The sequence below is a fragment of the Sciurus carolinensis genome, chromosome 8, assembly GCF_902686445.1.
Source record: "Sciurus carolinensis chromosome 8, mSciCar1.2, whole genome shotgun sequence".
NCBI lineage: Eukaryota > Metazoa > Chordata > Mammalia > Rodentia > Sciuridae > Sciurus > Sciurus carolinensis.
This window is the reverse complement of record NC_062220.1, coordinates 14728119-14751558: the sequence shown is the minus strand read 5'-3', so window position 1 is coordinate 14751558 and position 23440 is coordinate 14728119. Positions and strand designations below refer to the sequence as shown.

General features: G+C 36.9%; 1 protein-coding gene and 1 pseudogene across 1 annotated transcript in view; one reads left to right on the top strand and one right to left on the bottom strand.

Annotated features, from left to right (window-relative positions):
* The window catches only part of Braf (B-Raf proto-oncogene, serine/threonine kinase), a 182111-nt gene that overhangs the window by 119184 nt on the left and 39487 nt on the right, over positions 1-23440 (bottom strand).
* LOC124990235 (male-enhanced antigen 1-like) lies at positions 6885-7401 on the top strand (annotated as a pseudogene).

Here is a 23440-nt window from a genome sequence, read left to right as displayed (position 1 = left end):
GCAGTAATTTGTTACACAACAGAAATACACTGTGTTGGAGGAACATAAACACACAAAAGAACACACAAATACTTGTACATGAATGTTCATAACAGTACTACATGTAATAGCCAAAATGTGAATAGTTCAAAATGTTTATCAGTTAATGAATGCATAAAATACAATGTATTCAGTCAATAGAATTTTATTTGGCAATACAAAGAAACAAAATATTGATAAATATTAACATGAACAAACCTTGCTACTAAGGTAAAAGAAGCTAGTCACAAAGGATTGTGTATTGTACGATTCCACTTATATAAAATGCCCAGAATAGGGAAATCTATAGAGACAGAAATTAGATTAGTAGGTGCCTAGGAATGGAGGGGGGAAAAGGGAGTAAAAAGGGATGACAGTTAAAAGCATCTGGGGTTTCTTTTTTGGAGAGATGAAAATATTCTAACATTAATTTTGGTGATGGTTGTTGTACAACTCTGTGAATATATTAAAAGCCTTTGAACTGGATGTTTTACATGGTGATTTATATGATATGTGATCGATCTCTATATATGTCATATTTTTAAAAAAGAAAATGACATGACCACTTATGTTTTCAAAAGCATTACTCTAGCTGCTATATGGAAAGGGACCATAGTGGGAGAAGGGTAGATGCCAAGAAACCAAGTGAAAGCCTTTTTACTAACTAGACTGACAGTGGCAGAGATGGTAAGAAGTGTCAGATACTGGGTATATTATAAAAGTGGAGACCGTAGAATTTGCAGATGAATTGGATGCAGGGCATTATAGAAAGGAGTCATTTTTCATTTTACACTTTTTAACCTGCATAAATCAAAGAATGCAAGAGCCCCAGATCAAACTAATGCAGAAGCAGCACTAGTGTTGGGGGGTAAGGACACAGGATATAAAATAAAGAATTTTATTTTAAACATCCTGAGAGGCCTATTAAACAATCAGGAGCATAATAAGGGGAGTTAGATACACAAATCTGGAATTAAGAGGTCTGGCTGGAAATACAAATTTGGAAGTTAAGAAAAAAACTATTGGAGACCCCTCCCCATAATAACAGCTGATCACATGTTAAAACTGCTGATGTCCAGGCAGTGTGCATGATATAGTTGTTATTGTCAGCACACATACAACTTGATTAAGGATATTCATGATGTTATTATTCAACTGTTAAGTACACTGTTGCTATTACTGTCAAGATTAACTGCCACGTTAAAACGCCTTCAGAAAAATAATGATTCTGCATTGAAACAAAATTCAAATATCCATTATCAAGTTATTAAGTATAATTAAAATAGGGAAGTCAAAATTATAACATAGTAACTTTCACCAAAACTTTGTATATTCAATACATGACACTGAAATATATTCAATCAAAAGAGAAAGGAAGCTGGGTCTGGTGGTGCACACCTGTAACCCTAGCAGCTAGGAAGGCTGAAACAGGAAGATTGAAAATTCAAAGACAGTCTCAGGAGCTTAGAAAGGTCCTGTCCAAAAATAAAGGGGGAGAGAAATTGGGGATGTGGCTTGGTGGTTAAGCATCCCTGAGTTCAATCCTGGTATTGAAAAGAAAAAGAGAAAGGAATTCCACTCCTCAGTTTATTCCCAAAAGACTTAAAATCAGCATACTACAGTGACACAGTCACATCAATGTTTACAGCAGCTGAATTCACAATTGATAGATTGTGGAACCAACCTAGATGCCCTTTAACAGATGAATGGATAAAGAAAATGTGGTACATATATACCATATACACAATGGGATATTACTCAGCCTTAAAGAAAAATGAAATTATGGCATTTGCAGGTAAATGGATGGAGCTGGAGAATATCAAGCTAAGTGAAATAAGCCAATCCCCCAAAACCAAAGGTCAAATGTTTTCTCTGATAAGCGGATGCTGATGCATAATGGTGGTGGTAGCGAGTGGGGAGAGTACAGGGGAGATGAAGGAACATTGGACTAGGCAAAGTGGAGCAAGGGGAGGGGATATGGGAATGGAAGGATGGTGGAATGAGACAGACATTATTACCTTATATACATGTATGATTAAACTACTGGTGTGACAGCATCATGTACATACAGTCAGAGCAATGAGAAGTTGTGCTCCATTTGTGAACAATGTGTCAAAATGCATTCTACTGTCATGTATAACTAATTAGAACAAATTTAAAAAGGAGAGACAGGGTTGGAGACGGGAACAGCAATTATTACTGTACGTAAATCTGAGGTGGTGACATCTCAGTACAGATTAAAAGAGATATAATCAAAGGTTTTCGTCTTGTCAGGAAAGTAGAAGAAAATACCAGATGCCAAGTATTTAGATGACATTCTATAATAAAGATTACACATCTATTACAAAGAAAAGTTATGACAGTAATGGAGAACTTCAACTATTCTCAAATCTGTTGAAAGTCTGATTCTGTTTAAACTGTTGAAACGACTTTCTTTTTTACCTGGGGTTGGGGGTATAGCTCAGTGGTAAAATACTTGGTTTAGCATGTACAAGGCCCTGCATTAAATCCCTAGCACTGTGCATGCACACACCACAATGACCGTGATGGAGGAGGATGAGGAATTTTTTACATGTTAGATGTATAAGCTTACTTTAGATTATTATTTTTTTTTTTTTTTTTTTTTTATTGTGAACAAATGGGATACATGTTCTTTCACTGTTTGTACATAGAGTAAAGGCATACCATTTGTGTAATCATACGTTTACATAGGGTGATGTTGGTTGATTCATTCTGTTATTTTTTTCCCCTTCCCCCCACCCCTCCCATCCCTCTTTTCCCTCTATACAGTCCTTCCTTCCCCCATTCTTGCCCCCCTCCCTAACCCTTACTCTAACCCTAAAACTAACCCCTCCCACACCCCATTATGTATCATCATCCACTTATCAGCGAGATCATTCTTCCTTTGGTTTTTTGAGATTGGCTTATCTCACTTAGCATGATATTCTCCAATTTCGTCCATTTGCTTGCAAATGCCATAATTTTATCATTCTTTATGGCTGAGTAATATTCCATTGTATATATATGCCACAGTTTCTTTATCCATTCATCAACTGAAGGGCATCTAGGTTGGTTCCACAATCTGGCTATGGTGAATTGAGCAGCAATGAACATTGATGTGGCTGTATCTCTGTAGTATGCTGATTTTAAGTCCTTTGGGTATAGGCCAAGGAGTGGGATAGCTGGGTCAAATGGTAGTTCCATTCCAAGTTTTTTAAGGAATCTCCATACTGCCTTCCAGAGTGGTTGCACTAATTTGCAACCCCACCAGCAATGTATGAGTGTACCTTTTTCCCCACATCCTCGCCAACACCTGTTGTTGCTTGTGTTCTTGATAATCGCCATTCTGATTGGGGTGAGATGGAATCTTAGGGTGGTTTTGATTTGCATTTCTTTTATTACTAGAGATGTTGAACATTTTTCCATATGTTTGTTGATTGTTTGTAGGTCTTCTTCTGTGAAGTGTCTGTTCATTTCCTTAGACCATTTGTCGATTGGATTATTTGTAGTCTTGGTGTTGAGTTTTTTGAGTTCTTTATAGATTCTGGAGATTAGTGCTCTATCTTAGATTATTTTTTTTTAAGATTTAACTTTTAAAAGATAAGTACACCAACAAAATAGAAAATATCGAAGATATCGACAAATTTTTAGACACACATGATCCTCCTAAACTGAATCAGGAAGATGTACACAATCTAAACAGATCAATTTCAAGCACTGAAATAGAAGCCATCAAAAGTCTACCAACCAAGAAAAGCCCAGGACCAGATGGATTCTCAGCTGAATTCTACAAGACCTTTAAAGAAGTACTGGTACCAATACTCCTCAAAGTATTTCAGGAAATATAAAAGGAGGGAACCCTTCCAAATTCATTCTATGAGGCCAGAATCACTCTAATACCAAAACCAGACAAAGACAAATCAAAGAAAGAAAACTTTAGACCAATATCCCTGATGAATATAGATGCAAAAATCCTTAACAAAATACTGGCAAATCGCATACAAAAATATATTAAAAAGATAGTGCACCATGATCAAGTGGGGTTTATCCCAAGGATACAAGGTTGGTTCAACATCCGGAAAACAATAAATGTAATTCACCACATCAATAGACTTAAAGTTAAGAATCACATGATTATTTCAATTGATACTGAGAAAGCATTTGATAAAATACAGCACCCCCTTCATGCTTAAAACACTAGAAAAAATAGGAATAGTAGGAACATACCTCAACACTGTAAAGGCTATCTATGCTAAGCCTACAGCCAACATCATTCTTAAAGGAGAAAAACTGAAAACATTTCCTCTAAAAACTGGAACAAGACAGGGATGCCCTCTTTCACCATTTCTACTCAACAGATAAATGGATAAAGAAACTGTGGTATATATACACAATGGAATATTACTCAGCCATAAAGAATAATAATATGGCATTTGCAAATAAATGGATGGAATTGGAGAATATCATAAGTGAAATAAGCCAAGCCCAAAAAAACAAAGGCCAAATGTTTTCCCTGATAAGTGGAGGATGATATATAATGGGGGTGGGGGTGGGGAATGAGAGAATAATGGGGGAACTTTAGAATATGTAAAAGAAAATGAGGGGGTATGAAAAATGGTGGAATGAGACAGACATCATTAACCTATGTACATGCATGATTATATGAATAGTATGAATCTATATGGTATACTACCATAAAAATGAAATTATGTACCCCATTTGTGTACAATGAATCAAAATGCAGTCTGTAAAAAATTAAAAGCTAAATAAAAATAAATAAATAAAATAAAAATTTGTGCCACTAAAAAAAAAAAAAAAAAAAAAAAAAAAGATAAGTACATGTCTATGGTCCCAGCTACTGGAGAGGCAGAGGAAAGAGAAAGTAGAATGGCTTGAATCCCAGGTTCAGGTCCAGCCTGGGCAACATAGAGACAGCCTTATCTCAAAAAAATGAAATAAGATAAAATAAAAGTTGAAAAATAAATAAAAAATAAACAGACTTTTAACAATTTAAATTATATGCTAAAACTAAAATCTAATGATTAATATTAATATAGACTATTTGTAATAGTTCTTATCTTTTCATAACTAACAGTAAAAGGCCCTACCTGCAGCTCTCAGGTTCCAGGTAATTTTGGCATCTAAAGTCCTTCCAAACCTCTAGTAATCCTACCCTTTTGACTTAGGTAACTAGAGAAAAAAGTTTTACTCTATTACTCAAGTAGTCTGCAGTCAGTTTGGCTTTCCTGAATATAGCAAAAGCAAAAGAGAGAGGAGAGAAGTACAAAGAGCATTCCTAGGCTTTACTATGAACCTAAAATGACTCACTCTGTCATTCACTAGTCAGATCAATTCTAGCAAAGCTTTCTTAGTTTTCTTTAAAAATGTTTTTTTCCACCTTTTCCTTTCCTAGTAAGATATGTCAAAATCACTGCCTTTTCCTTCTATTTTTAAACAAAGTCTCTTACAGAGTTGTCATACATACAAATCACAATTTCAAGAGTTCCTGTCTTTGCCCCCAAATACTTGTATCTGGTCTAAATCTGGAAGAAAAAGGTAATCAGCCTTGGGAGTTCTGTCTGGATAGAATGGCCAAGGAGAGGATTATTCATAGTAAGTTTGGACTACCATAAGGAGCACAAGTCACATGGTACCCATATTCCCTAAATAGTGAAGACTGCCTAATTCTTCCACAAATCCACAGATTCCTATATTCAATACCCACTTTCTCCAGAGACTTTAAAAAGTTACCATAAATGGGCTATCTGTGCTCAATTTAGGTTCTTATAAGTGACCTATTTTTAGGAGACCAGGTGAGAATAGGTTAAGTATTGATGAAGTTCACTCTAGCTTTCAATACTGATCATTTTTAACCTTCACTATGACCCCTAGGCATCTAAGAAAAACCAAGAACACGAAGAAAAAGAAGAGGAGGAGGAGGAGAACAAGAGGAAGAGGAAGGAGAGGCGGAGGAAGAAGAAAAAGAAATGCAATCCAAAGAACACAGGCATCTGTGGGATGAAATTCAAGGAGTGATTACAATGAACTTTATACCATTAAGCCAGGCACAGTGGCACACACCTGTAGTCTCAGTGATTCAGGAAGCTGAGGCGGGATGATCACTCTAGCCCATGAGTTAGAGATCAGCCTGGGCAACAGAGCAAGATCCCATGTTGGAAACAAACAAAAAGTCTCACTAATTTTATACCATTATTGGGGTGAAAATGACCTCAAATCCACCTGAGAAAATTTGAAGAACCCAAAAAAAGCAAGACAGAAATAATAAAGAGCAGAAATCAGTGAAAAAGAATGCTATTAATAAAACAAAAGCTGTTCTTTGAAAACAAAATTTATAATTATTTAGCAAGACTGATGAAAAAAATATACAAATTCCCAATGTTAATAATCAAATAAACCACAGGCCCCTGACTGACATTTAAAGGTTAATAAAAAGAGAATGTTATAAAAAATTCAGTGAATATAAATACAAAACCCTGGGGGGGGGGAATGAATAAATTACTCAAAAATCAAAAACACATACATAAAGTCCTCAGAAGGTGGAACAAATAATATGAATGGTCCTATAACTATGAAGGAAACTCAACACATAGTTAAAAACCTTTATTAAAAAGATATCTCTAGGGCTGGGGTAGTATAGTGGTAGGAGTACTTGCCTAGCATATACAAGGCCCTGGGTTACACTCACAGCAAAAAAAGGGAAAGAAAGGGAAAGAGAAAAGGAAGAAAAAAGAAAGATGGGAGGGAGGGAAGAAAACAAAAGGGGTAAGACAACATTAACAATCAAAAGGTAAAATAATTGCACATGAAGATTAAATTTAAGGTGGGCTGAGAGGCCCGCTGCCAGGATGGCTGTAGTAGTTCTAGGGGGAGACACCATTGGCCCTGAGAGTATCTTCTCCAATCAGACTGAAGAACTGGGGCCACATCAGAGACCTACAGAAGGCACTGGGGATTGGAGCAGTGAAGAGCCTAAAGAAGAGCAGGAGGAAACAGGAGCAGGCCTGGCTGGCTACTCCTACAGCCCCTAAACCAAGATCCACAACAAGAGGAGATGAAGCTCGCACCAGTGGGGGATGGAGAAGAAGTAGTTGCTGACATCCAGGATTGGATCCAGGCCCTGGGGCTTCATTTGCCAGACCCACCATTAGAGAGTGAGGATGAAAATGAGGAGGGAGCGAATGGATTCAACAGCACAGCTCTATTCCCATGGACCCAGAACACAGAGAGTTGGTAAAAACAACAATGGCTGGAGTAATCCTGCCTGAACCAGGAATTCCTGCCTGGGCTTGGGAGCTATCGGATGCCCAGTGGGAAGATGTGGTAAAGAAAGCCCTGCAAGCCTGGCAGGCATCTCCTGCTTAGAAATGACCACACTGGAGGTTTCAAGATGGCGGACTAGAGGGTGGCTGCATTTCATGTTGCTCCAGGACGCAGGATTCAAAAGAGGAGATAGTGAGAGACTTGGGACCAACTCAAAGTCACTGGGTGAGTCTCTCCCATTGGGGAGGCGTCCCGGATGGGGCGGCAGTCCCGGAACGCAGGGAACTTTGTGAAGTAGAGTTGCCTGGCGAGACGCCCCTCCCCCCGCTGGAGCGGTAAACACAGACCACTGGGATCATCATAGAGGTGGCTGCTCAGCACAGCGCTTGGACTCGGAGCAACCACTGGGGCTCCGGGCGACTGCCTGAAGAGGAGCTGCGTGGCGAGCTGTTTGTACTCAGAGCGATCGCTTCTGAACACCGGGGGGCTGCCCAGAGGAAGAGGAGGAGAGCAGCGGGTCGCTTGGTCTAGGAGTGACTACATCAGAGCTCCGGGGGCTACTCAGAGGAGGAGGCGAGTGGTGAGTTGTTTGGATTCAAAGCGACTGCTCCTGAACACCGGTGGCCTGGCTGCAGGAGGTGCGCAGTGGGTCACTTGGTCTCGGAACGACTGCTCCTGAACACCGGGGGGGGGGGCCTACCCCGAGGAGGAGGAGGAACAGGGCGGGTCACTTGGACTCGAAGTGACTGCCTAGGGCTACGGGCGGTTGGCGGGAGGAGGAGACGCGAAGTGAGTTGCTTGGACTCCTAGTGACTGCGTTGGAACACCGGGCGGTTGTCCTCAGGAAGAGGTGTGTGTCGGGTCTCAGGTGGCGGCTCAGAGGAGGGGTCGCATAGCCAGGCAATTAAGGGCAGAGTAGGGTCCCAGGACCTAGGCGGCTTCTTGGTGGAAGAGCCGCACAGAGACACGCTTAGGGCGGAGTGAAGGTTCCAGGACTGCGGGCAGATTCTCTGAGGAGAGGCAGCCTAAGGAGACTCGTCTGCGAAGGGTGAGGCTCCCAGGTCCAGGAGGTAGATCCGGGGCCCTGGGAATGTTGCAGAGGAAGGCAGCCCAGCCCAGGCAGTAGTTGTAGATTGAGGGGAACCTCTAGGAGGGGAACTGACCAGAGAGACCTCCCTACCGGGTGAGTCTTCCCTGCCGGGTGAGGATTTCCCACAAGGACGGTAAAACCAGAGACACAGGCACAAACAGGCCTTGCCTCAGCCCGCAGCCTAGTTCCCCTTTGGATGACCATTGGTCAACAAGTGGAGGCACCTCTGCCCTCTATCAGGGAATATACCCCACCCGAGGGTCACCAACCCTAGAGAGGCGGCTTCCTTGTGGAGCAGCACATTATCAACTTCCTTCAAGACTTCAGGTTACTGAAGGATAAGAGGGGATATACTAGCAATCTTCAGGGACATTATAAGTCAATAGAGGAAATCTGCAATATCTTAATGATCTACTGATTCCTGAACAATATGAGAAAACAAGGGAAGAAAATACCCCAAACAAATCTAGATGTTACATCAATAAAATCCAACGACAGCATGGCAGAAGAAATGACAGAAAGGGAGTTCAGAATGTACATAATTAAAATGATCAGAGAAGCAAACGAAGAGATGAAAGAGCAAATGCAGGCACTGAATGATCGCACCAATCATTTCAATAAAGAGTTAGAGATATTGAAAAAAAAACAAACAAAAATCCTTGAAATGAAGGAAACAATAAACCAAATTAAGAACTCCATAGAAAGCATAACCAATAGGATAGAACACCTGGAAGACAGAACCTCATATATTGAAGACAAAATATTTAACCTTGAAAACAAAGTTGAACAAACAGAGAAGATGGTAAGAAATCATGAACAGAATCTCCAAGAACTATGGGATATCATGAAAAGGCCAAATTTGAGAATTATTGGGATTGAGGAAGGCTTAGAGAGAAACAAACCAAAGGAATGAACAATCTATTCAATGAAATATCAGAAAATTTCCCAAACCTGAAGAATGAAATGGAAAATCAAGTCCAAGAGGCTTATAGGACTCCAAATACACAAAATTACAACAGACTCACACCAAGGCACATTATAATGAAAATACCTAACATACAAAATAAAGACAGAATTTTAAAGGCTGTGAGAGAAAAGAACCAAATTACATTCAGGGGGAAACCAATACGGATATCAGCAGATTTTTCAATCCAGACCCTAAAAGCTAGAAGGGCCTGGAACAACATTTTTCAAGCTCTGAAAGAAAATGGATGCCAACCAAGAATCTTATACCCAGCAAAACTTACCTTCAAATTTGACAATGAAATAAAATCTTTCCATGATAAACAAAAGCTAAAAGAATTTACAAAAAGAAAGACAGCATTACAGAACATTCTCAGCAAAATATTCCATGAGGAAGAGATAAAAAACAAAGAAGCAAATTAGCAAAGGGAGGAATTATCCTAAAGGAACTGTCAAATAAAGGAGGAACCAAGGTGTGTCAAAAAATAAATAAATAAATAAAATTTAAAAAAGGAACCAAATGACCGGGAATACAAATCATATCTCAATAATAACCCTGAATGTTAATGGCCTGAATTCATCAATGAAAAGACACAGACTGGCAGATTGGATTAAAAAGAAAGACCCAACAATATGTTGCCTGCAAGAGACTCACCTCATAGAAAGAGATACCCATAGACTAAAGGTGAAAGGATGGGGAAAAACATACCATGCACATGGACTCAGCAAAAAAGCTGGAGTATCCATCCTCATTTCAGATAATGTGGACTTCAAGCCAATGTTAGTCAGAACGGAAAAAGAAGGACATTTCATACTGCTTAAGGGAAGCATAAATCAGCAAGATATAACAATCATAAACATCTATGCCCCAAACAGTGGCTCATCCACGTATGTCAAACAAATCCTTCTCAATTTTAGAAGCCAAATAGACCATAACACAATAATACTAGGTGATTTCAACACGCCTCTCTCACCACTGGACAGATCTTCCAAACAAAAATTGAACAAAGAAACCATAGATCTCAATAACACAATCAATAATTTAGACTTAACAGACATTTATAGAATATACCATCCAACCAAGAGCGAATACACTTTCTTCTCAGCAGCACATGGATCCTTCTCTAAAATAGACCATATATTATGCCACAAAGCTAATGTCAGCAAATACAAGAAGATAGAGACACTACCTTGTATTCTATCAGATCATAATGGATTGAAGTTACAAATTAATGAAAGAGTAAAAAACAGAAACTACTCCAACACCTGGAGATTAAACAATATGCTATTATATGATGAATGGATAACAGAAGGTATTAGGAAGAAAATTAAAAAATTCTTAGAGGTAAATGAGAACAAAGAAACATATCAAAATCTCTGGGACACTATGAAAGCAGTACTTGGAGGAAAATTTATTTCATGAAGCGCATTTAATAAAAGAAGTAAACCTCAACAAGTAAATGACCTAACACTACAGCTCAAAGCCCTAGAAAAAGAAGAACAGACCAACACCAAAAGTAGTAGGACAGGAAATAGCTAAATTCAGAGCTGAAATCAACGAAATTGAAACAAAAGAAACAATACAAAAAATTGACAAAATAAATAGTTGGTTCTTCGAAAAAATAAACAAAATTGATAAACCTTTAGCCACACTAACGAAGAGAAGCCGAGAGAAAACCCAAATCACTAAAATTCGGAATGAACAAGGAAATATCACAACAGACACGACTGAAATACAAAACATAATTAGAAACTATTTTGAAAATCTATACTCCAACAAAATAGAAAATTTCGAAGACATCACCAGGTTTCTAGAGACATATGAATTACCTAAACTGAATGAGGAGGACACACACAATTTAAATAGACCAATTTCAAGTAATGAAGTAGAAGTCATCAAAAGCCTACCAACAAGGAAAAGTCCAGGACCAGATGGGTTCTCAGCCAAGTTCTACAAAACCTTTAAAGAAGAGCTCATCCCATACTTCTCCAAGTATTCCATAAAATAGAAGAGGAGGGAACCCTCCCAAACTCATTCTATGAAGCCAATATTACCCTGATACCTAAACCAGACAGAGACACATCGAGGAAAGAAAATTTCAGACCAATATCCTTAATGAATATCGACACAAAAATTCTCAACAAAATTTTAGCAAATCGCATACAAAAACATATTTAAAAGACAGTGCACCATGATCAAGTGGGTTTCATCCCAGGGATGCAAGGTTGGTTCAACATCAGGAAATCAATAAATGTAATTCACCATATCAATAGACTTAAAGTCAAAAGTCACATGATTATTTCAATAGATGCAGAAAAAGTATTTGATAAAATACAGCACCCCTTCATGCTCAAAACACTAGAAAAAACAGAGATAGTGGGAACATTCCTTAACATCGTAAAGGCTGTCTATGCTAAGCCCATGGCTAATATCATTCTAAATGGTGAAAAACTGAAAGCGTTCCCCCTAAAAACTGGAACAAGGCAGGGATGCCCTCTTTCACCACTTCTATTCAATATCATCCTTGAAATTCTAGCCAGAGCAATTAGACAGACCAAAGAAATTAAAGGGATACGAATAGGAAAAGAAGAACTCAAACTATCCCTATTTGCTGATGATATGATTATATACTTAGAGGAACCAGGAAATTCCACCAGAAAACTTTTAGATCTCATAAGTGAATTCAGTAAAGTAGCAGGATATAAGATCAATGCACATAAATCTAAGGCATTTTTAAACATAAGTGATGAATCTTTAGAAAGAGAAATTAGGAAAACTACCCCATTCACAATAGCATCAAAAAAAAAATACTTGGGAATCAATCTCACAAAAGACGTGAAAGACCTCTACAATGAGAACTACAGAACACTAAAGAAAGAAATTAAAGAAAACCTTAGAAGATGGAAATATCTCCCAAGTTCTTGGATAGGAAGAATTAATATTGTCAAAATGGCCATACTACCTAAAGTGCTATACAGATTCAATGCAATTCCAATTAAAATCCCAATGATTTACCTTACAGAAATAGAGCAAGCAATTATGAAATTCATCTGGAAGAATAAAAAACCCAGAATAGCTAAAGCAGTGCTCAGTAGAAAGAGCAAAGCAGGTGGTATCGCAATACCAGATCTTCAACTCTACTACAAAGCAAGAGTAACAAAGCGGCATGGTATTGGTACCAAAATAGAAAGGTGGATCAATAGTACAGAATAGAGGACACGGACACAAACCCAAATAAATACAATTTTCTCATACTAGACAAAGGGGCCAAAAACATGCAAAGGAGAAAAGATAGCCTCTTCAACAAATGGTGCTGGGAGAATTGGAAATCCATATGCAACAGAATGAAACTAAACCCATATCTCTCACCATGCACGAAACTAAACTCAAAATGGATTAAGGACCTTGGAATCAGACCAGAGACCTTGCATCTTATAGAAGAAAAAGTAGGTCCAGAGCTTCAACATGTCGGCTTAGGACCAGACTTCCTCAACAGGACTCCCATAGCACAAGAAATAAAAGCAAGAATCAATGACTGGGATAGATTCAAACTAAAAAGCTTTCTCTCAGCAAAGGAAACTATCAGCAATGCGAAGAAAGAGCCTACAGAGTGGGAGAAAATCTTTGCCAATCATACTTCAGATAGAGCACTAATCTCCAGAATCTATAAAGAACTCAAAAAACTCTACACCAAGAATGCAAATAATCCAATCAACAAATGGGCTAAGGAAATGAATAGACACTTCACAGAAGAAGATGTACAAGCAATCAACAAACATATGGAAAAATGTTCAGCATCTCTAGTAATAAGAGAAATGCAAGTCAAAACCACCCTAAGATTCCATTAGAATGGCGATTATCAAGAATACAAGCAACAATAGGTGTTGGCGAGGATGTGGGGAGAAAGGCACACTCATACATTGCTGGTGGGGCTGCAAATTAGTGCAGCCACTCTGGAAAGCAGTGTGGAGACTCCTTAGAAAACTTGGAATGGAACCACCATTTGACCCAGCTATCCCACTCCTTGGCCTATACCCAAAGGACTTAAAATCAGCATATTACAGAGATACAGCCACATCAATGTTCATAGCTGCTCAGTTCACAATAGCCAGATTGTGGAACCAACCTAGATGTCCTTCAATTGATGAATGGATAAAGAAACTGTGGTATATATATACAATGGAATATTACTCAGCCATAAAGAATGATAAAATTATGGCATTTGTAGGCAAATGGATGAAACTGGAGAATATCATGCTAAGTGAGATAAGCCAATCTCAAAAAACCAAAAGACGAATGATATTGCTAATAAGTGGATGATGACATATAATGGGGGTGGGAGGGGTTAGAGTTAGGGTTAGGTAGGGGGCAAGAATGGAGGAAGGAAGGACTGTATAGAGGGAAAAGAAGGGTGGGAGGGGTGGGGGGAAGGGAAAAATAACAATGAATCAAACAACATTACCCTATGTAAATTTATGATTACACAAATGGTATGCCTTTACTCCATGTACAGAGAACCAACATGTATCCCATTTGTTTACAATAAAAAAAAAAATTCTAAAAAAAAAAAAAAAAAATGACCACATTGAGAGCTGCCTCATCTCTACATTCCACAACAGAACCAGCACAGGACTGAACACATCTCTGGTTGTAACATCTTACCCATCACCCTTTCACATCAAGGCAAATTAAGACTTCTGCTCAGAGACCCACTGTATTCAGTTCTGTACATATGGGGACATTGGCCCAAGCCCCACCCACCTTAACATGTACCATTCTGTGGAGAATAAAGCACCCTATATACTCAGCCAAAAAAAAAAGATTAAATTTAAGACACAAAACTATTATGAACAACTTTAAATCAATACAATTTATATAACTGATGCAGCCAAAATTTATACAATTTTAAAATTAGAAAGTAAAACATCTTGAACGACCTGATTCACTTTTCTGCCTATCTCTGATTATCCAAACTTCAACACTTCATTAGATGTAGGTAAAAAACAAAACATAAAAGGGCAGTATCACCCAAAATTTTCTGTGTATACAATTAACTTAAACTGTACTATCATACACTTTAAAATGACTCCACTCTGTCAGTTTAAAAGTCTTTGAACACTTGGCTGTGTACAAAAAAATTCAGAAATGACATACAGAAATCATGACTAGTGGTTATACATGGGAAATAAGGTTAGAGGTCTGTCAGGGTGGAAGTTATTCTTTACTGTATATGCTTTGGTTAAAAAAATAAAGGGGGGTACCTTCCAATAAGAGGCTAATTATAACTGTTTTAAATTGTGTATAAAGCCACATAACTACGGAAGTGTAGACACTCTGTAATAGTTTTGCCCATTTCAAAATCAAGCATTAAACAGATGAAGAATTTATATAAGTAAAACTGTATAATAATTATAGCTATATTAACTAAATTTCAAGATAAAATCTGTTTAACTACTGAAATTCACTTTTTAAAATAAGCCAGATTATAAGGAATCTTTCTAAACTAATATTCATATATCAGAAATATGTAAGCCTGATTCTTACAGGAAGTTTTGTGATTTTTGGTAGACCACTTTATGTCATACTACTTTAACCACTTAAGCAGAATTTCCAACACTGTCATCTATTCATGAGTATTACATAACTTTACACATATTTTAGAAATAAGACAAGACCTATGGTTCATATACTATAGGTCTTTAATTTTCACAAGCAAAATACTGACGCTAAACCAATTTGTTTTTCCTCAGACTTAACAAATATAAACACACGCACACACGCACCTCTAATCATTTTGTCCAGTTTGTTCACACTACATACACTACCTATTAGTTATTTACTATCTTTTTTGGTTATCAGATTGACTGTCATAGGAAACAATTATCAGGGGCATCAAGGCATGGTGTATGTCCATGAAAACTAAGTTCAAAAGTTTAGTTTGGCTAGAGCATAGGTAAGAGTTTAGGAAAAGATAAAGAAATAAATTTTGGCTGAAAAACCTTCAATGGAGTTTAGATTTTACTTTGGAGACAAGGACCAAAAAATGGTCAATACCACGTGTTCTAACTCCTTACAACACTATTTATTAGGCAGGCTTATTCCAAATGTTATTCTGTTTACACTTCACAAGTTTATTGTGATGAATTTTTGATGTGTTAATTACTTCTTGAGTTACCTTGTTTACTGTCATTACTCTAGTAAAAACTATTATGCTCTTTCTGAACTAGTACTACTTACAAAGGCATCCTAACTGATTCCCCAACTTTTTTTGTACTATTCCTATTCAACTCTCATCCATTCTCCAGAGCGAAATCTCTGAAACACATATCTGACTCTATCACTTCCATTGCTTACACCCATCCCAATCAGAATAAAACTTCATAATATAGAAATCAAGGTCCTACAAGAGCTTATCCTTGCCTACCTTTTGCTTCAGTAACCACAAATTCACACATTTTATTCCAGGAAGAAGCCTGGAACACTCTCTGTCCCACACTTTTCCAAACAAAGAGCAGTTCCTTCATTCAGAGTTTAAATCTCACTTCCTCAGAGGAACTTTACTCACACTTCTTCTATATTAGATCCTCATTAAATTCTCACAGCATTCCATATTTTTTCTTGGCATATATCAAAATTTAGAATGTGTGTGTGTACGTGTGCACGCACACGTGTGTATATTTTGATAATGATTAATAGACTTCTGATTGCAGAGATCACATCTAAGCAAATCACATATAGTAAAATTTTTAAATGCACTTTTTATTGTCATAAATGGCTTTTGATCTTAGACATACTATTTTAAGATGTTTACTCTGGCAACATGTTTAGGTTAACCAACAAGTCAGAGAGGCACTTGAGGCAGGGAGTCTCATGAAAAGCATGCTACAATTCTAGCCAAGAAGTAATCAGAGTCTGAGCTGCTGATAGATCTAATACTCTTCTGTAAGGTAGCAAGGAGAAAGTCAAGATTCTGAGAGTAAATGACCATTCCAAAAGAGGAACTGAAAACTTTTGGTGTAATAATTCAGCTCTGAATTTAGATGACCAGAAAAATAGGTCGGTGAAAGAAAATAACATTCTAACTCCAAAGTAAATCATGACAATTCCAACACTGATACGAATGCAAAAGAAGTCCCTTTAATCAATGTAATTTTGTCTGGTGATTAGTTAACCGAAAATATCATTTAAGTTAGAAAATCATAAAGAAATGGCAAGCTCATACCTTAAATTTTTTTAAATACTTTTTTTAGTTGTAGATGGACATGATACCTTTATTTATTTTTACGTGGTGCTGAGGATTGAACCCAGTGTCTCACACTTGCTAGGTAAGCACTCTATCACTGAGCTACACCCCCAGTTCCTTAAACATTTTATGTTAACTTGAAACTATAAAATGAGCATTCATTCCAAGTATCTTCCTTTAAATATGAATTAACACCTAATTTGCAGCAAATATTTTTTTAAATGGAGAACATCAGTTAACCTGATAAACTGATTAGGTGGAGGTCAATTCAGAAAGCTTAAACTATTTTTCCCTTTCTTTTTTTTCTTCTTAGTACTGGGGATTGAACCCAAGTGTGCTTAACCCCTGAGCCACATTCCTGGCCCTATAGATTTTTTATTTTGAAACAGGTTCTCACTAAATTGCTTAGGGTCTTGCTAAACTGTGGAGCTGGCCTTAAACTTCCTGCCCCAGTTTCATGTTGCTGGGATTACAGGTGTGCACCATCACATTTGACTATTTTTCCTTTTGAATACTACTGCTGAAATAACATGGTGCAATAGTCAAAGCTGTAGTCTACAAAATAAATACACTACTGAGAGCACGCTTTATTGGGGGTGTTGGCTGGTTACATTATTTAGTAATGCATTCACCTAGAAAATTAAGGGAAAAAATCAGCTTTTAATATTTACACAGGCATCTTCCCTTGGGGCTGATTATCAGAGGAGCATGTCCCCGTATGGTCAAGAAGCACACTGAAGACTGGGTGTTCCATACAGTACAGCACTTGACAGTGTCACTCTCCTCTTGCACATTAGTCTTACTGTGAGCATACTCTGACTCCCACAGACTGAATTAAGTATGTATGGATTATATTGAGTTTTACCAAAACCTTATAGAATGGCAGTGACTTAAAATAATTCCTATTGATTATTAAATAATGATTAGTATTAAAGATAATACTATTGCTGCCAGAAAAAAATCAAAGCCTAAGCTTTGCCTGTTTCTAGTACAAGCTGTTTGTCGACCATGATGCAGGATAAAAATCCACAACACACAACTAATTCAGTAGTTCTCAGCCAGGGGTGATTTTGCCCCAAAGATACCTGGAAGTCCCTAGAGCCCAAAGGCTGTACATTTATAAATATTAAATATGAAAAGGATTTTTTTTGTTAATTTTCTAGATGAATGCATTACTAATACATGGCCAGCCAACACCCCACACTTAAAGAGTATGTGTACTTACACTGTAGACCACAGCTTTGGCCACTGCATTGCAATCCACTGTTCTGATGTCTCTATTCAAAGAAGAGTACTACCAGCACCTAGTGGGTAGAAGTCACAGAACCTACTAAACATCCTCCAATACACATGACTGTTCTCCACAACCAAGAATTACCCAGCTCAAAACATCAATAGTGTCAAGACTGAGAAACCTTGATCTAATCACATCTGACAAGAAACTGGCTTGTTTGGAAAAAAAAATTACCCAGATTATTTAAAATATGGACTTGTATCTAGTACTGTAATGATGACCCATGCCCTAAGAGTACATTATGACGACATATCAACCTAAAGATGAACCCAAAATCACAATTTTAAACTCATTTTTTTGTTTAGTTTTAAAAAATATGCTAATAAGGATGTTCAAATTTTATAATGTATGATCATGATTTTATATAGTGGTAGACACAAAACAAATATGCAGTGGAAATAATGTGTTTAAATTCTTTTTGCTGATAGGGCACAAAATAAAGTCTGAAGACTACTGATTCAAACAACTGAGGTTTACAAAGAGACTGAAATAATACAAGCAAGTTTATTAAAATTCGAATTCAAAAATAGTTATGGTGGCCCTTGCCTGTAATACCACCTACCTGGGATGCTGAGGCAGGAGGATCACAAGTTCAAGGCCATCTTTAGCAACTTAGCAAGACTGTCTTTGAAATAAAAAAATCAAAGGGGCTGGGGATATAGCTCAGTGGTAGTGTACCACTAGGTTCAAACTCCAGGGCAGAGGAAAAATCTAATTTAAAAATCACTAAAAGAAAACAGAAAATAAGAATGAAAGAACCTGGTAAAGTAATGTTTTATTCTCCAGGAATAGCAAGCCTAAGGTACTTATCAGAATTAAGATAAAAATCCACATTGAAAACCATCAGCAGAAAATCAGTGAAGATGCCAGAAGTCGTAAAATGAACAGAAAAACTGTGAACAACTGTGGTTAAAAACCTCACAAAAAGAGGTGGCTGTACATTATACGTTACTAAATGGGGAGGCTCCAACAGCACAGTGGTTACAAGCATGAACTCTGGAGTCAGAATGTCTGAATCCAAATCCCAGATCTTCCACTTAAGCAGTGTGCCCCTAGGCAAGTTGCATAACCTTTCCAAACAAACTTCATCTACAAAATGGAATTATCATATCTAACTCTCAGAGTTGTTGTGAAGACTTATTGTCCAATGTAGTAGCTAAGAACACAGGCTTTAAAATCAGAATTACTGCTTCTGTCACTTAGCTATGCAAATTGGGCAAGTTACTCAGCCCTCAAGTGTCAGTTTTCTGACATATTCCTATCATCCTTCAAATGATACAAACTTCATTGAGTTGATCTGAGAATCACATGAGATTCACTGTCTGGCACAAAGTAATTAATGAACTGAAATAACAAGTGAATTAAATACTCAGTTTATTAATTTGACTAATTAAAGTGGCACTGTATCATTGTAAAAATATTTTTTGTATATGATTGTTTTCTATAGTTCTTCAGCAACTATCTTTTAAATACCTAACTATATACTTTCATTCAGTCAATATTTACCAAATCCTTACTTGTGCTCAGACTTGATCTGAGAGCTGAATTGAACAAAACTGACAAAGTTCTTCCCCTCAAAAAAACTCGCAGGTTCTGTTTAGTTTTGTTTTTCCTAAGCCAAAATTCCCTACTCTCTTCATTGTTCTTCAATGATTTAGTAGCTTCTCAGTCTTCTCTTTTCTGAATTTTCAAAATGTTGCACATCAGTGGCTCACAAAATGACAGTTTTCAACCCTGGCTATAGATTAAAAAATCACTTGGGGGACTTTAAAACTCCAAATGAAAGGCCTCACTCTCAAACACCAGAGTCTCTGAGGATAGGACATAGGTATCTATACTTTTTAAAGTTATTCAAGTTTTTCCAATGTGCAGGCAAGCTTAAAATCAAAACAAAACACTACTCTAAATTCTATCACCCATATCTGAAAAAAGGAAGCATATTTTAAGAGAGATCATTATTGCACAATATTATCAATGCAGTATAAGAGAATAGTTTTTTAAGAGTCATACCATACTTCTAATTTATATTAAAAGTATAACTCATTCATTAATGTCATGTAACAATCATTTTTAAAAAATCTGCCTTGGACCAATGACACACTATATCTTTACCATGAAAAATTTGAGCTCCCACAGTAAGGTTGAATTACACAGTCCTAGACAACTATACTATTAAAAAAATTACTTCAGTAATCTGGTTTTGTATAAAATGTCACAAGAGTACAATCGGATAGGGTGAAAGGGGAGTAGGGATGGAGGTAGTGTGGGCAGGAAAACAAAAGAAGTTAGAGAAAGTTTCTGTAAAAGATAACCAAAAGTGAGTTATAAAAGATGAGTAAAAGTCGATGAGTTCAGTGTTTCTCAAAGGGGTACATGAGTGGTACTTTGGGTGGGGCAACTCTGCCAGGCAGGACTTCTAGTGTATTGCATTCCCTGGCCTATGGCACTGAGTGACAGGCATTCTCTAGTCATTATGACATCAAAACACTTCCAAATGTCTCCCAGTGGGGGAGGTACCACTGCATAAATCACTGGGGGGGTTGGGGCGGGAAGGGCAGGTGATGGGAAGATGAAGTTACAGAGCATTCTAGGCTAGAGGCAGAAAAAACATTCTTGAGAAGAAACACAAGAGTTTGGTATTAAAATAGCATTTCCCTAAATGTTTCATAGTATATAGTCACATTCACACAAGCAATGTTCCAGTCAACAAGGTTTGGAAAAATCTAATTTAAACAACAGTTTCTTTAATATTCTTCTTCTAGTGGGAACCAGTTCCTTAATAAGAATGACCTGAAGATTACATATAAAAGATTAAAAAGTCCGATGTCAGTTGAGCAGAATAAAAATAAAAGTCAAATCATTAAACAAGAATAAAGCTCACCTATCTCCTGCCTGAGTGGACTCTTCAAGCTGACTGAATGACTGGTTTGGCCCAAAATGGCAGGAAGGGGAAGAAAGGTATTTTTAAAAAGGAGTGATGAGAACACAACAGATTTGTTGAGGAAGCTTTGAGATAAGATGTCTGTAAAAAGCTTGGCCTGCGCTGGGTTCACTCTTCCTGGTGTTCCCCACAGCATTCTTGAGCAAAGAGAGGCTCAAATAGAAGTAGTCTATTTAAATGAGACAGATGAACAATAAAGGATCAAGCATGGGACCTATGCTTAGAAATTTTAACATCTCTGCTCCAATAAAAAAGGTGCAGGAGAAGGAGGAGAAAAAAAACAACAAACAAAAGGCAGATGAAATGTACAGGTGTCTGTCAGGGAAACTGTCTAATACATCCCCAACTATCACTATTAAATGCATTTTTTGTAAGAAAAAACGTTTGAAAATAAAGATTGGGGAACAGATGAAAAAGAAAACAAAAAGTAAATTAGCAGGTTAGAGAAAGAAATGAGAAGAAAGTCATATTGAAAATAGCATGAAACGGAGTAGACACTTGTTAGGAACATAGAAGGTAAGTGTGAGGGAGAAAAAAGCCACATTTAATATAATGAAAAGAATAAAGAGTCAAAATGTGAGATGATGCTAATTACTGAAGATAAAGGACAGCTAACATATAATTAAATGATGTAGCTGATGAAGAAAAAATAATGTATGTACCAATACTAGAAAGTTTTGCACTGGAGAAGTTAGTACATTTGGCAACTAAGAACAGAAAAGAGCAATCAGGCTGATCTTACATCTTTTCTCTTCAGTAATATTTAATACTAGAAGAAAAAGTTTGTGAAAAAGTATCTACAGAATTCAGAGGAGAAAAAAATATACATAATTCAACAATTTTATAGTTGCCCACTTTTACATTACGTTCACATAAATACAAAGGCCATGAAAATCAATCTAAACCTCTTTTGTACAGGGGATTGAACATAGGGATGCTTTAGCACTGAGCTACATCCTCAGTCCCTTTTATTTTATTTTGAGACAGGATCTTGCTAGGTTGCTTAGCCTCTTGCTAAATTGCTGAGGCTGGCCTTGAACTTGTGATTCTTCTGCCTCAGCCTCTTCAGTCACTGGGATTACAGGCATGAACCTCCATGTCCAGCTCATCTAAACATATTTAAGAGTATAATTTGGTTGATGAAAAGATGAATAAATAGTGTAATCAGAAATTAAGACTCCTGGGTTTTAAAGAATTAAAGGTCAACAATTCCATTTAAACACATCACTTTGAGACTTAAGCATAAAGTACAAAATAAATGACAATAATAAATCACTGACAAGGTTTATCTCTCATATGAAGAGGTAAAGAAAGGATTGATGGAGGTAGGGGAGATACAAGTGCATTTATTATCTTATCTTTAATAACAAAGGATTAAGATAATCCTGATTAACTTGGCAAATCAAGAAATAGAGGTTTACAGATATTACATCTATAAAGGTAGTCAGCAGAATTAGTAAGACTTATAAACCATCAAAAATTACTAGATGAGAAACAAATACACCCATGCACACGTGTATATGCGCGCACACACACATCCCTAAGAGACAAAACAAAGGCCGTGATGAAAAAAATATAGTATGTGAGAACTGCCCTACCAAAAATACAAATGGGATAAATTCATTCACTAAAAAAAAGACACCGGGCTCAAAAACCAAGCCCCAAACAAATGCAGTATACAACATTCAAATCTAAAATTCACTCAAAAACGTTCAGTAAAAGGATAGGCCCAAAGGTTACTTGAAGTCCATCCAAACAACTTTCAAGAAACATATTCTCTAAACTGGCATGAAAAATGTCCAAGATACAGAAAAACCTGGAAAGCTGATGGGCTCTTTCTAATAATACCAATACCTAATAAAAAGTTGATGCCAAAACTAGGGTGTAATTGCACAAGAAAGCTATAGACTAATCTCATTTATGAATACAGATGTAAACATCAAAATACAAATGTGCATCAGTGAATCAAATCAAGAATGAATTAAAAGAATACATTGTAATAAAGTGTATCCAGTAATTCAAGAGATGATAGGATGTCTATAAGATAGAATGTCTATAATCAATATCTTTTATGATTTAAGAACACTCAGCACACTAAAAATGGAAAAAACATTCTTAAACTTCATACAGAATATTAATAAATTATAATAATCACTAAGCAGAATAGAAGCATTTCCGTTAAAGATACAAGAATTAAAAGATATTACTGTAACAACCAAATCTGTGGAAGGACCTAAGCCAATCCATTAGAACAACAAGAACAAGACATATAAGAATGGAAAAATAACAAATAAAAACAATTATCTGTAAATATGAGTAACTTAAAAATCCAGATCCATCTAATGGTGAACTTGAGAAAATTAACATTCTATAAGAACCACATACAAAACACATGTACTGAAGAACCAACAATCTTCCTATACCACCACCAAATAATAAGAAAAGATCATTTAAAAAAACAATTCATTCACAATAGCACAAAAAGATTCCCAGGAATCAAATCAACTCCCACTCCCCACAGTATAACATTATTTAGAAAACTATGAATCTTTAATTAAGGAAAACTTTAAAAGACCTCAATAAATGAAGGTAAAGACCACATTCATAAA